Raw genomic sequence first — 16,568 nt, forward strand, 5'->3', positions numbered from 1 at the left:
GGTTACGTATTGCTCACGATTTGATTATCTCTAGGTAAATCTAGAGTATATCGTTAAAGATGATACCGCCTAATATTTTCAAAACATTTACGCTCATGCAATTTCGTATTATTTATTATGAGTATTTTCTGACCAATATGACCTAGTATTTGGCAATGGACGATTGACATCATTGTTATTATTCCCAAAAATGTTGTACGTCATTTTCGTTATTTTATTTGGTTTTCAGGATTTTGTTGAGTACTATAAAGCGTAGATTGTTCAAGTAATATGACAATAATTCTCAAAAATAACAAAAATTTCTAGGTGATTTCACTTTTAATTCGTCAGACATTGGTTTTCCCGCAAATATAAAATCTGATTTTGTGAAAATTCCTTTTCTCCAAATCGGTTCAATTTTTATTTTTGTGTGTTTATTGTAGGAGTTAAAAGTATTTGTGACTTTTAGATGTAAAAGGTCTTGTAGATTCACGATTTCTACAATTGGTATAGGTGTTCAAATGACTATAGTTGGTGATATTGATTCTGATGGCAAAGATTGTAAAGCTGTAGGAATTTGAATGACAATAGGGATTGTGATCTGAAGTACCTACATATCTATTTTATCTTCAGAAAATAACACGGATGTTCATTATATTATCAGCATTGTCTACATCCTCATTTAAATGCGTCGTCATTTGCAAATAATCACTAATATGAACAAATCCTAAATATAATAAATATAGCATCTCATGAAAATAAAAATAAGTAACTTACGGCAATTGAAATTTTCATCATCACTTAGACAATATCAGCAACACTATCGCGCTTTCAATCGGTATACTTAAATCGTTGAATTCTGATTCATTGTTCAATAAATTGTCACTCATTTTAATTTGATTAATATTTAAAATATTATATAAATAAATAAAACAATAATAAAACAACTTTCATAAAATAATAAACCCAATGAATTATTCGGGAGTGAAAATATAGTAGTACCTATTGCATAGAAGTGCCCTAATGCATTAGAACGATAAACGTAATTTTACTGTATTGAATAAAGATTATTATCTTGGTTTTATAAATAATAAAATAGATATATCTAAATCAATGACATTTTCAGAAACTCATCGAATCCTTATTTTTGTCAAACCCGTATTCAAACATTGACCCATAACAATATTACATGATGCTCCTCACGAAATTTATTTTAGGTATAAGGAATAGGTGGCACTCTAACGGTCAAATTACAGCTCAACTGCTTTATCATAGTATATGTTTGATTAATCTATATCATACCAATAAAATCATATTATTTTACTATAACTATCGAAAGCAGTGTACCAGTGCCCTTACATGCAGTGAAGGGTTAGATTTTTAAATTCAAGTGTAGAGTTCACAATGTAAGCATTTATCAGTAGATTTTTTTTATCTTATGAATATATATATATATATATATTAAAAATATTGTTTCAAAGTAATTATCTAAATCAAATTATAGAATTGTTGCAAGTCTGAAAATATTAACTTCAAAACTTCATATTTTGGACAAGTTATAAGGTTTTAATACGAATGAACAAAAGTAGGGTATCGTCGTATTATTCCTACATAAATTCAACATAAGAGTATACCTACTATAAAATATCAACTAATTTTTTTTTATAACAACATTGTAAATCAAATCGCTCCAAAAAATTATAAGTGTATCCGCCCATACAATATTATACAAACAGTACGTTAGCAGGTCTAATTAAAGCACACCCACAAACATTAAAAGTCGCGTAGAATGAAGTTTTTAAGTCAAAAATTTTCTGCGGCGTCGTGATTCCGCGGGCACACATATCATATCTTCACGGTTTCCCTTCCCGAAGGCGAAATCTATACAGTCACCATAAAGTATACTACCGGCGATCTCCACACGTTATACATTATATTATTATATCCATTGTGTTATTAGCGGAAGTTTCACAACCACCCAGAAAGCCACGCGTGATGTCGACGACGGCGTTTAATTGCTCAGAGTCACGATACGCGTGGTAAGCTCGCAAGAAGCATACCTCTCCCAGCGTTTCTTCTCGCCCGGCCGGAAACCGCAATCTCATGATACGTCACTTGACACTTCCCCGCCCGATAACGCTCATCGTTGTCGTACACATCCGTATGTGTTCCCTACATGCGTCACACCTCCAATCATAATTTCCCAGCCACCTCCGTCTCGCTCGTTTCACCTATCACTCATCACTCCGTCAAAATACGTAAAAGTATGTACAAAGTAAATCGAGAAAATATATAAACTCTATACATCATTTTTGTACAATCACGGCCGTACAACACACATGACGGTCAGCAATAATACCGATAATAATATGTTAAATCGAATCCGTAACGATTGCACACTCGCATGTCATATGCGATCTGCACTACGATTATATTATTAGTACTATGATGAAATTTCAAATTTTCCATACACACTGTATTATTACGCATATGAGTTGTACTCTAATTATAGATACACAGTTTCGTGGGAATGAAACACGAATGCGAACGTTTTACATTTTTTTGTAAAACGGTTTCGAAGAATCAGACTTGTCAAAAAAATTTTTTTTACACGAAAAACGAACAATTGCGGTTATTTTTTTTTTTCAAGAGACATCACTAAAATAATTTAGATCATGCATATTTTTTTTTTTTTAAGCAACATCACACAAACTTATAACTACGTTGTAGTCACTAACTTATATTCCATCTATTAGTATAAGGTCTTAGGGGATTATATATATATTATGCTAATAAATATAGTATTTTTTACCGTTGTTAAAATCGAGTGACCCCTCATTTTAAATGTTTTTAAGTGCGTAACAACCAAAAACACTTTAATACTAAATACTCTTGATCAATAATTTCGTTATTTAATTAAAATAATTGAATTCTGGAATATATTTGTGTTGTATAATGTAAATAGTCGTCAATGTTATTTGTTTTATTTTGTTTTGTTTTTTTTTTTTTTTTTTAATAATACAGGAAGGATTAAATTTTAGCAAGTAAGATATTTTTATTAAAGTAAGTTAGGCCTATGAAGCAAAAGTGCTGAGGCAAAAAAAATTGTGTAATATATAACCCGCCAAACAACAGTGCAGAGGACTCCGAGTTAATCCGGGGAGTCCTGGTCGGTCCGTGGTCGTCAATGTGTTCGACGAGATACGGAAGGACTACAAGAGCTTTTTTGTAAACATTGTTATTTTTTTCTTTTTAATAAATTATATTTTCGACCAATGATTATATAATTTGTTTGAGTAACCACACTATTCCGTCGTACCTACTCTTTTCTTTTAATAGAGATATATTACACCGAAAAGTAGGTATATATCATTTGATACATAATACATATTTTATTATTTTGCCTTTATCTTACTATAGTATTTAATATGTTTTATGTTTACTCACTCATTTATATTTTAAAATCATGGTTATTTTTTAATTATCAATTAGATTAGGTTAAGTTAGATTAGTTATTAATGTTATTTTCATAATGATCAAATTATAAATTTTAACCAGACCAGGCACGTGGGCCAGGGTTTTATTTTTTATTTTTATTTTATGAGGAGGCCTAAATAATTATTTTGAATTCAATTTTTATTTTTTTACATGATTGATAAGCAAAACCTTTTTTATAAATGTTTGAGTATCCCTTGACAGTGGAGGGGTCCAGACCCCACGAACCCTCAACTAGATACGTGCCTATTTATAATCATCACTTTATATCACTATGAATAATTTCAAGAATAGATTAGGTAAGTAGGTACAACGACACAAAAAAACTCATTTGATCTATTTACCAATTTACTAAATTGTATACCAATAAATTTATCGAAGGTAACGGTAAGTGACTGATAAATGGTAATATCTTTTTTTTTTTTTATTTTATAAAATATAATTACAATCTATATTAAATGGTAATATCTACAACTTTAATCGTAGATACTGCAATAATGATATTATATTTACACCTGATTTAGCAGCGTTAAATTAAATTTTAAGTGGATATCATATTATTATGTATTTATACGGGTCGACTGATGAGCTTCGCGTCCGCATTCAAGTATAGTCCACAGTAATCATCATTAATAGCTTTGTAGTGTTAAGAGCCAAATGGATCGAAGTGCACTGTACAGTGAACACATAGGTGCATTCAATGACCAAATGATAGATGCAATGAAACGTTCAGTATGCATGGTTCTGCTACCACTCATCATTGTTGACTGACGGGCGATGGCTTAAATTGCATTGCACGATTAATCTAAATAATAATTTAGAATAAACTCGACTGTAATGCTATCATCAAATAACTCAGTCTAGCTCCGTGCACTCTATTTCGCACTTAACTTATAGTTAACTGACTGATTTAGACAAAAAAAAAAAAAAAACCAAACGTACAGAGCACATATAATATTGTTATTGTTACTGTTTATTATATTTATGAATAATTTCGAAAACGATAATTCTATTTCAGTAACGTTACTCCCGTTTTGGAGAGTAAACAATTCCCGTACACAATATGTATAGTTTAAATTATTCAAAATCAATTCACTTCTTTCCAATCCAATCGGAATTTTCATTAGATATAATCTCCTATACTCATTCTTAAAATGCCTTTAATTAACCTTCCTATACAATCAAATTGATTGCACATTTAAATATACGAAATGCTTAAGAGAATGCTAGAACTTCAATGTATAGTCTTCACTTTACATTCGTACAACATGACAAATGTTCATTCATCAGTTACGATTTAATGTTGATAATTTTAATATTGGACTGCGCATTGACCTAAATATACGTTTTCTCATAAGATTTTTATCGTATTTCAATTTTCAAGCGAGTTATGTATAAGTAAAACATTAAGACTATCCGCCCAATTGAGCCGATGGGATCGTTTAAGTGTATAACTGCGCGATTGTAAATAAAACTATGCGTGGGTGATGTGTGTACACCCTCCTCATCTCCCAACACCACACAATGACGACGTGTAAAACTAAACAGTCGACGTGATACTCTGGTCCTATAAATGCGTAATGCAAACGACGACCTAAACCGGTATCCAAGAAATACAAACCCTTTAAATTTTAGGAGTGTTGTAGGTTACAATTACAATATAGCCACTGGGGACTTAGTAGCTTATTCGTGGAAACAGCCATGAATGTATACGAATTATGATTTATTATAAATATAATTAAACATGCATTTCCTTTCTTGAGCTAGGCTTGACCCACAATACTAACATCTTGGATACGCCACTATACATGCTCAACATTAATTTCTAAGCTATAAATGGAACTGTGTGTGTTATTGTTGAATTACGAGCTAATCTCGAGTTTAATGTTTTCCCGTTAATCGTTCCGGAAACTGTTCAATACTGCTGATATAATACCTATTATATAGGTAGTTACTGTTAGTCTTCTTCAGATACTGGAATATTTCCTTTTATGAATAATACATCGTGGTCGTTGAGCTGTGATATAATGTATCATCGGCTTTATCTGTTTTGATATTTTTTTTCTTCAATATTGGACTTTGATGAACTTTTTCCATTTTGAACTGGTCGTTTTATGTTATATTCCCAGGAGCAAAAACCGTGACGTGTTATGCGAATTTAATTTAGACCATCAGTTTTTTAAATCCATTAACATATTATTATATTTATTATTATTGATAATGCTTTATCATGACTTTATACGTATATATAAATGTGTATATATGTATTTATACTATTATTTATCAAATAAATTGCACTGTTTGTAGTTATATTATAGTATTATACTTACTGATTATAAGTTACCCACTAATATTAGTTTAATATATAAAACAAGAAGTATAAAATCATGGTTAAATATGATTGTATTCGCTTAAATTTCCGATTTTTCCCAAATACCGAAATACACATTAACTGATTTACAACGGTAGTGAATGATAACCCAACACTCATCAATCCTGACTTTTGAGTTAACACTTTTTATATACAAAAAAAAAACTCCAGGACAACCTATCCAATCCGTTGCAAATGGATTACCGAATCTGGGATCGATTTTCACTAAAGTTGGCTAATAACTACACTCATACTAATCTTCAAACTTACCACTTTTTTACGTTAAAAAAAAACACCAGACAAGCACCGGGGCGTTTTCCGCAATTCACCAAAGACGGATTGCCTATACGTAACGTGCTACTTGCACACGAATCGAATTGCACTTATACCAAAATACACTGGCGCTGTATCTTGCAATCTGCCGCAGCTGAATTGCAAAAACAAGCACCGATATTCACTGGAGATGATTGATAACTAGATACTTAAACTCAATTGTCAACTTTACACTTTTGGATTTACAAAAAATACACCAAATAAGCGATAAGAGATTACATATCCAGCCCATATAGATTTAATTTACACCGGTGAAAACTGCTAACTAGACAGCAGACAGTGAGTTTTCTACAACTCATCTACATTCAAAAATATATATTAAATATTTATCTGACCGACAAATCACTAATATTAAAATTATAAAACTTAACTTTCCCATTTAAAAGACTTATAAATAGACACCTAACTTTAAGTATGTATATTTCCGACAAAGTGTAATTACCAGAGCCCACCTGCTACTAACATACCTAATATCTATGTATCTAAATAATAATAGAAAAAAAAATGTTGACAGTTTTATATAGCTATAAAACATTTATTTTTGTATGTGTTTAAAATAAAAATTAAAAATATCTTTCATATCATTAATATCATAAATCATTACCAAAATTTAAATATTAATTTTCCAAAATCTAGATCATTTTATATAAAAATAAAAAAATAAATATTTAATTTTTGTTATTTACATCACTTAACACTTTAAATTACTATGTACTAATACATTCAACCAATAAATAGGCAAGAAAAGTGGTGATATTATTTTTTCTCAAACGAAAAATATAATTATAATAAAACACAGTGTTCAAGGTCACCACTACCTATAAGTACACGTTTCAACTACAGTTAATCGATTTATAATGATTGTTAATTATATATTTTATAATATTTTCTACACTCAACTACTCTAGCCATTAAATTCACAATGAGTTATCCAACAAAAATTCAAATTGAATTGGTAACACTATAAAAAGTAATACACAAAAAGTTTTTGAGAGTAGATACTTCTTATGTTATAATATGATAATATATTGTACCTATAAAATATAAAAGCAGTTATTAATAAAACATAATAATGCATAAAGAAAACTGGATACTTATTCCACATTTTTTGCACGATGTCGAATCATATCATGATGAATAAAAGATTTAAATATAAATGCTCTAGTTCCAAGAAAAATGTATTTTATTGAAATGAAATTTGATTTAAGAAACATGAAAACTTCTTGGTAAAATAATTTTAACAATAAAGTGTTGTCAAAACAGATTTTTGTTACAAGTGGTATTAATTTTTTTACGATTTTTATATGATACCTTTTTATAGGATGATACCGTATCGGCTCCCGCTGGACGTTAATGAGTCCGTATCGGCTCCGGGTCGTTAACCTGGCCGTCCGTTGAATGGCCGTATTGCGTCCGGTTTCGATAACAGATTTTTTGATAGCTAAGTTTCAATTTCATGGAAACTTTAAAGCAGATACAAGGTGACACGTATATAAAGCTCCGCAGCAAAAATATTAGAAAAAAAACAAACAACCAGCAAAATATTTGTAGTGTTATTCAGAAATTTATTGATCAATTTAAAGAAGGAAAAATTACCAGAACGGAATACGTAAAAAAAGTTTCCTTCAAGTTCAAACCACAAGTTTTTTAATTTTTTACATTTTAATATCACATTATTTTTAAAACTCCAAAAAAAATTTAAATCAACACAATTTTTTTAACATAATTTAAACACAATTTTTTTAAAAGAACATAATTTTTTATTTTAAACTCCAACAACATTTTTAACCATGCCTACAGAGAATTTCTTCTCACTGTAGCCAGTCCTCAGCCTGTAAATGGGAAGGAAAATGTTGTTGATTGGGAGCCGATACGTCCATACCACTGGCATCGGGTCGGAGCCGATACGGCCACCTTCAAATGAAAGGAGGGAGCCGAAACGGACAAACGGGAGCCGATGCGGATACTTCCTTTTTATACCTACCTTAAACTATAATACGATATCTAATCAAATAATACTAATTATTTATACACAATTTTTGATCAATAATTTATTTTGTATAATTAATTCAAAATGTTTTCAATTTATTTTTATTTACAGCAAAAATATATTTTATGATAATAAGTTTAAATTGCATAAATTGATATGTAATTATAAAAACTATGTACATTTTTTATTACTTCCTATAAAGGCATATTATGTATATACCAATATCTTGGTATTAACTTTTATCCGTGATTTAAATAATTGTGACAAACTATTGAAAGAAATACGAGTACTAGACTAATTCCAACTCTTTTAGATTAGTTTGAAGAATACTACATTAGCAGGAAAAATCACAGCCACACTAAACGAAAAACTTCAGACTTTCCTTTCAAAATTTTTAATTTTTTCAATCGAATTAAAGAAAGTAAAGAACAAACTAATGAACATAGTGGAAAAAGCTTCAAGCTGAAAGGAAGATTCAATTTACAAATAAATTTCTTTCCTGCTATTTGGGCATTTATTTCAAGTATTTTATTCTTCAAGATGAAATATTTTTATAATAAAAATGTGTTAATTTAAAATAATCTTTTAAAAAAATTATAGAATATAACAAATACAAATAAACCATTATCAAAAAAAATGAAAACCAACGCATATTAGTCTTTCTGCGAGTAATCGTAAATATTATTTTAATATTATATAAATCGTGTTTGTTTTTTTTTAATGTAATATTTTTAATCTTAAATAGAAATATTTAATCTATCAATTTTATGAATTTAATAGGTATTGACATGATAATACCTCGGTAATATTAATAATACACTGTGTATTTTATTATTTTAATTATATACATAACATTTTCAATAACATATATTTTACGGTAAATATTTATTTGATATAACCACTGAAATGTTATTATATTTATATCATAACCCTTAAGGTCGTTAAATATTATGAGTTTTGGTAATTTATTTTTTTGTAATAAAATATTTATGTGCCATTTTTTGGTTTTCATATATTTGAAGAATAATTTTAACGCCTAAGTAAAAATAAAAATACTTCAATATCTACATATAATATAATATAGAATGTATGTTATATTGTTATATATAATGTATACAATACGCCAAATATTGAAATATATAAGTTGCATTGGTATACATAAACTCTATAAATACCATGTATTTTATTTAGAATGAAATTTAACGAATTTTGTATTTGCATTGAAAAGGATAATTCGACAACGTTTATTATTTTCACTCTCATATAAAAGTTCCATATCAATAATAAACAATAAGTATCGTATACGTTAGGTAAAATATTGAATCCAGTACCTAACCAAGAACACTATAGAAAATTTTATTATACCTTATGAGTTATGACAAATGAATAACTTAAAAGCTTAATGCCATTATAATTAATTTACTTACTTACAATTGTTAAAACACAAAATTTAAAGTATTAGATACACACTCTACTTGTATTTGATATTGTTCTTGTTTTAACCACGATAGAATAATACAAATTATTATTGTGCAGCATTTCTTATAGTTTAATCGTATTTTAAAATCTCTTTAGAAAAACCAAGAACTTAGTTAATATTCTCAAATCTATTTAAAACGAAAAATGAATGATTAAAATAAATGAGACGTTTATTATTAAATACGATATTATTTACGTTTATCGCGTAAAAGAGACGTTTATTACCTGCACTTATATCGCATAGACTGAAAAATAGCAGCTCCATTATTTTTTTTTTTATTTTAGCTACAATTTTATTATTTCTAACTTAACTATTAATCTTTCTACCGATATTTAAAATTCCATTGTCTGTGAGCGTCGATAAGCGGCGATACTTTTATAAGCTTATATACGTATAAGTATAACGTATAATATGTAGGTATATAGAGCGTATTATATTATGTTGTAACAGGTTGCATAATTCTAAACCCAACATTAAAACAACGATAAAATATTTGATAAAAAATATAATGTAATAATTTTTGTATGTCCTTAATGAACAATATTCTGTGTTCTGATTGAATGCAAGAAAAACTAAAATATACTTGTATACCTGCAGGGCAGGGCAGTATCTTAGATACTAGTATTTAAGATACGTATCTTAGATACAATTGTATCTTGTATCTTGTATCGAGATACATAATTTGGATGTATCTTGTATCGGGTATTTAAATACTTTATTTACTTGTATCTAGTATCTTTTTATGATTAAGATACTAGATACATTCAAGAAATATGTTTCATACCAGTTCAGACAACAGTCAAGTAACGAACTTGAATTTATAAGTTTTTTAAATGATAAAAATAAATCACTTAGTTGCTTAGATAATTATCCTAAAATAAAAAAATTATTCATAAAATATAATACAAGCCTAACCTCTTCAGCAGCTGTTGAACGACTATTTTCTTTTGCTGGGTTTATTCATTCTCCGTGTAGATCTAGTATGTCAGATGAAACTTTCAAAAAATTAGTCTCTTTAAAGGGTAACCAGGAATTTATTTCAAAACATGGGATATAAATAACATAATTAAATATTTATATAAATCACCTACATTTTAACATTTAATAAATAATAAGTAAACATAGCTAATTTATAAATTTTTTTTTTTTCATAACGTTTTCTTATTGAGTACATAATTTTTTTATAGACTGTAAATCTTTTTACCTATTATTTCATTTGTTTATTATTAGTATTAGTATTATTAGTTTATTAAGCGTATATAATGTTATTTGAAATTATATTGTTAATGAGAAATACATGTATCATTATACATTTATAAGCTATAATATAATATAAATTATGTATGATAAAATTGTATCCAAGGTAAATTAAGAAATTAATAAAAATAAATAAATATATTAAGTATCTTGTATCTTATACGTATCTCAGATACATGTATCTTGTATCTAGTATCTTTAAAAATATTATAGTATCTTGTATCTTGTATTTAGATACTAGTTATAAATGTATCTTGTATCTTGTATTTAGATACTTTTTTTGAGGTATCTTGCCCAGCCCTGTATACCTGTATAAAACTCTGAAATTGGAGACGTAATTTTAATGATCGCTATTCCTAGTCATCAAAAGAAATATCAACCAATGTCGTTACACGTACTTTTTTTGTACTGCACACGCATTGAAACTTGTGACTTAGTCTTTGACACGTAATAAAATTGCACACCCGACAAGGAAAATACATTTTCGAGAGTATGTTTTTTTTATTTTTTATTTATCAATCGAAATGGTTGTTAACCGACTTGACTGTGCGGCCGTTATAAAAAAAAAAGATTTTTTTTCTACCCCCACGGCCCACACTTTGGGTAATATAAAACGAAATTTTTATAGTGGATTTTTCTTTTTTTTCATCTAAACAGATTTTTACTGGTAACAAAAAACAGCATTAGAATTGGAACATTTGATACAGAATATCGTGTCAATCAATCTTCATTTTTTTCTTTGTAATGTATACAATACATAATATACATGGTAAGTAGCACATGAATTAGCAAAATATATTAACCAAACGGTATATAGAGAGAAATTTTTTAAACTACACAGATATAATATGTACTCGTATATTTTTATTACATAGTAAAATGAGATAGATTGCTAATAAGTACAGTTATTCAGCTCCAATTCATTCGCGTTTTTTTTTTTTTTCATTATTTAAAATTATATCGGGTAACCAAAATTCTCATTATGGAAGTTTTATTTTTTAACTACAATTTATCAATATTATTGTTATATTATTATTATATTTTAAATTTCGTATAATTTATTATAGATAAATAACATTCAACTATTAAAGTTTCTTACACGATGCTATAAAACTGATGCTGAAAAACATTTGTCTCTAATATAAGTATAATAATTATTGTCCTTGCACTTCCTTCGACTACGTAAATCAAATCTTGTGCACAACTTTTACTTGTACAAATAATTATTAATACAATGGCATCTCTATAACTTGAACATCTATAAATCGAAGTTATTATTTGAGTTGATTTATGACTTATAACACGAATTATTCGAAATATATCACCAAAAATTTTCGAAATATGTAATACGTATACCTATATTGAATGGTTATCCATAACGATAATAGATATTTAACGCATGCGTATATAATGAGCTTTAAACTACTACCACCACGGCACTACTACACTTATAGGTATTACTAATTATTACTATAGATATAGAATACCATTTTGAACATTTTAATATACACAGTCTTGTTTTAAAATAAAATATTTTCTATAACTCTATTTATTTTTATTATCTCCAACCGAATTGTTTAATTGAAATTCCACTGTATTATTTATAAAATATTTTTTTAACTGCAATGTTTTCAAATAAATATCGTATATACTGCTATAACATATGGATGGAATTGTTCGTCAGGCTTTAAAATGTATTTTCGTTACGAGCGTGCATAAAATTAAAATAAATATTAATTTATAACTATAAATATTCTCCACAATAAAATATGTTAGTTACTATATGTAATGGCTCGCTTCGTGTCATTAATGCATACGCTTAAATATTTTCTTAAACCGTTCTAGGGTACATATATATTTAGTCATCCACCCAACACATTATAATTAATATGGAGCTTATTCTAATTCTTGATGCACACAGACATCCACAAAGACAATTTTCTGTAATTTAAATAAAAACATTAGAGTCGTAGTGAAGCCATTATTATATAATATACACACAATACATTATAGACTGATAAACAGGGATAAAAGAATTGCTCTAATTTTAAATAATACATCAGGTACTAATAACGTTTAAACATTTTATATAGCGAGATGTGTTAGGAATTATAGGATATTAACGCTGCTGTCTATTTTACAGTTGGCAAAAATTGCAACAACAATTTATTATTTAAATACTCTTTAATGTGATGAGTGGATTACAATAAAATGAAAAATAAATTGTTAAAATAATTATTCGTTAAATCCTAAAACTTTGTGATATCCACTAATGATACCAAGTACTAACAGTTACAAATCCAAAACGGTTGAAATAACTTTCACAAACTTCGATATTATAGAAAATCGTTCGTTTCATTTGGCCACACACTTAACCGGCATTTAACCGTAACAGTAATTAATATTAATTGTTTTAATAAATACGAAACTATTAAAAATCCGTGTATCTCGTTTTCTAATTCTTCAGATAATTTTCACCACTTACTTAAGAAATATACTGTAAAATTAAAAACTTTCAGTTTCTTACCTTTCACCTTTTCAAACTATACCTTATTCTCTACCAGAAACTACCCTTAAAATAGAATATCTAATGCATTTTTACATATTATTGTAAGACCAATACATTCATTACTCCCCTTAGAACTTTTATGCATAGAATACTATTTAATCAGTTTTCTTAAACTTAGACTCAATTATTTGACGTTAAAAATTTTAGTTTTCATAAATTTAAAAAAAAAATGTTCAACTTGGCTACTGAAAGAACAAAATATAGGTATTTAAAATAATAATAAATGTTAACACGTTTATACAAAGTATTTAATAATTTAATAATTTAGCTAAAGTTTTAATTTCAGTTTTATAAGTTTAGTATAATAACAATATAGTAACTATGTTTGATATTAATTCTACGATCTGTGGATAACATACCTACTTTCTCTATAATTTTAAGACTTAAAATAATATAACATAACATTTTATCGTACTTTTTGAACTCATTAACCCCTATATAAATTTGTTCAATGATACTCGTAATCTTCTTAAATAAATAAATAAAACAAAAGTTTACCTATGTTGCTTCTTCCTTCCCCGTAGATTTAAGTCAAACACAACACAAAAAGTGAATACAAATAATTGTAAGTGCGCATACCACTGTGTATATTATACCTATACAATAAAACAATAAAGGAGGCTGATTTCGACCGAATCATCAGAATCGTCGAGTAATATTAATTTACCATGTGCATAAAATGTGAACAACGCATGCGTATAACATTTCATATTATGCTAATTACAAGCATAATACACATTGAACGTAATAATATAATAATAAAAAACAACACGGTGGCACGATTACATAATATTATCATTGTGAATCCATCGAGCAGTAATGCACACTAAGCTGCGACCATACCGATAATCGATAACAACATTCCGACAGCAGTCATATTAAATTATCACAATCAATAATTCAAGTGTCCACACTATTTATGTACAACACATGATTTTATAAGATAGATTACCTACATTTAATCATCGCAATTGCGAAGACGGGAAAGCAAATATTTTCTAATCCATCACAATAATATAATAATACTATTGCATTGATAACTGCAACAAGATCAATGTCATATTTCCATACTGTATTGTTAGGAATGTTAGGATTACCTTGCGTATTGGCTATCGATGTGAACAATATTATTTTTATGTCAAAGTGCTTACGTGCACAGCTGTCATTTGATAACGAGAAATTCATATAATCACAAACTATCTTTTACACGCAGCATAATATTATTAATATTAATTTAGCCATGCATTTAGGTTAGGTGCCTACTTACCTTAAATAAGTAGTCTGAAAAAGTTGATATTTATGCGGATTTGTGTAGCAGAAGAATCGTCTTTTCAACCCGACACTCGTAATCTCACGTCTCGGTCAAGATAAAATTAAACTAAATGTTTACATTACATACATATATATATATATATATATATACACATTACATATTTACACACTCAGTAGAATCAGTAGATACATGACATTTTGGATCCACTCGTAGAGCTTTTTAGTGGTTCATCGTGCCGGTCCTAAAAAAGTAAACATTTCACGACGTCACCGCGAATTGCTAATTTATAGCTAATAGCACACGTCACAGAATAACCAGAAGGCTTATCTACTTATTGTGAACTTTAAAAAAACTCGAAAATCGCTAAAATGTCCGGTCAATCAGTGTGACCAGAAAAAATTAATGTTTTTTTACTACCGAAAGATTGTTAATATTATCATACGATAAAATAATGTACGATATTTATTGTATCATAAGTTGTATTGGTTATTATCTTTGTACAGGCCATACTGATAGATCATCAGGCATGGCAAATCTATCGTCCATGAGAATCCGTGAAACACTAGAAAAGTGAGTCGTTCTAGGTACGCTTTAAGCTTGATGTTATCACATCAACCGAGATGTGAGCAGAATATGCACCTGAAACCCTTTGCAGCAATATCAGACCTCGGACCTCCGCCATTTTACAAAGTCATCCCAATAGGTCCGTACTAAATTTTACTAGTTTTATGTAGGTACTTATACCTATTGTATACGTCATATTATAAACTTCATTAAATAAGTGCTCAAAATTCTCTTCGTGCATCATATTTTATGTGAATGGTATTGTTCGTTATAAATATATATTTATATGTAATTTATGTATCTCTATTACAGTCCTTTCTGAACTATCATGAGACTATCGCCAGAAAAATAATACGTATGATGATAATGGAATATCATAGTAATAGATATTTTGTCGTATTCAGAGTTTACACGCTCCTGTGACATTTTATTTGCTGTTGAATTATTTGTATGCTCTCTCTACACTCATGTATGTCAATATTTATTATTAAGGTATATTATGATTACTACATTCAAGACACGAGGTTTTTCTGCTATTACAGTATTTACTGTAAATAACTATAAATGCAAAAATGTTCATTAAAAAAAAAAAAAAAAAGTCATCCTTAACGATTCTAAATACGTCTTTAGTCCTCAACAAATTATAGTTATTACTACAAATTCATTTTTAAGTGCACTCAACTTTTTGTTATGCTTAAATTATTCATTCAAAACACTAAATAATGGAATTGTTAAGAATCGTTAGCACTTAGTATTGAGACCATAAACGTAATAAAAATATATTTTTCCCCTATTTAAGGTAGGTCAACGACCATCTTGCAAATATTTTATCATGGTTTGATTTGGAAATTTAAAGAACCTATAAACAGTAGGTATAAACTCAATCAAGTATTTAAAACTAAACCTAGACATAATAAGTTAAAAATTCAATAATTTAACGCTTATATAGTCATCCAATAGCTCAACGTATTATTCAGCGAACACAACACAGTTTAAAATAAACGGCAGATTCGTTTATTTTGTTTTTCCAAATTTCTGGTTTGTACATATATCTAAATGCTATACATAAAAATAATTATTTAATAATAATCTGCCCTGAATACACTGACACTTAGTATCCAACAATTCATCTTTACTAACGCTCAATGAAAAATATACTAAATCTATATATTGTATATTTGTATACATTCTTTATACCCGTATATACAAGTACACGTTTTCACAAAATCAACTTATCCCGAAAACTGTAATAATGTT

The 16,568-nt window shown here is 28.1% G+C and overlaps 1 protein-coding gene across 1 annotated transcript in view; it reads right to left on the minus strand.

The window, feature by feature from the left end:
- The window catches only part of LOC112591253, a 38,304-nt gene extending 23,219 nt beyond the window's left edge, over window positions 1–15,085 (minus strand). The window contains exon 1 of the mRNA XM_025335009.1: window positions 14,742–15,085. The gene's annotated coding sequence lies outside the window, so the exon portion shown is untranslated. The remainder of the gene's footprint in view (window positions 1–14,741) is intronic.
- Window positions 15,086–16,568: the final 1,483 nt, after the last annotated feature.

This window comes from Melanaphis sacchari, unplaced genomic scaffold (genome assembly GCF_002803265.2).
Source record: "Melanaphis sacchari strain LSU unplaced genomic scaffold, SCAv2.0 Contig12_pilon_pilon, whole genome shotgun sequence".
Classification (NCBI taxonomy): Eukaryota; Metazoa; Arthropoda; class Insecta; order Hemiptera; family Aphididae; genus Melanaphis; species Melanaphis sacchari.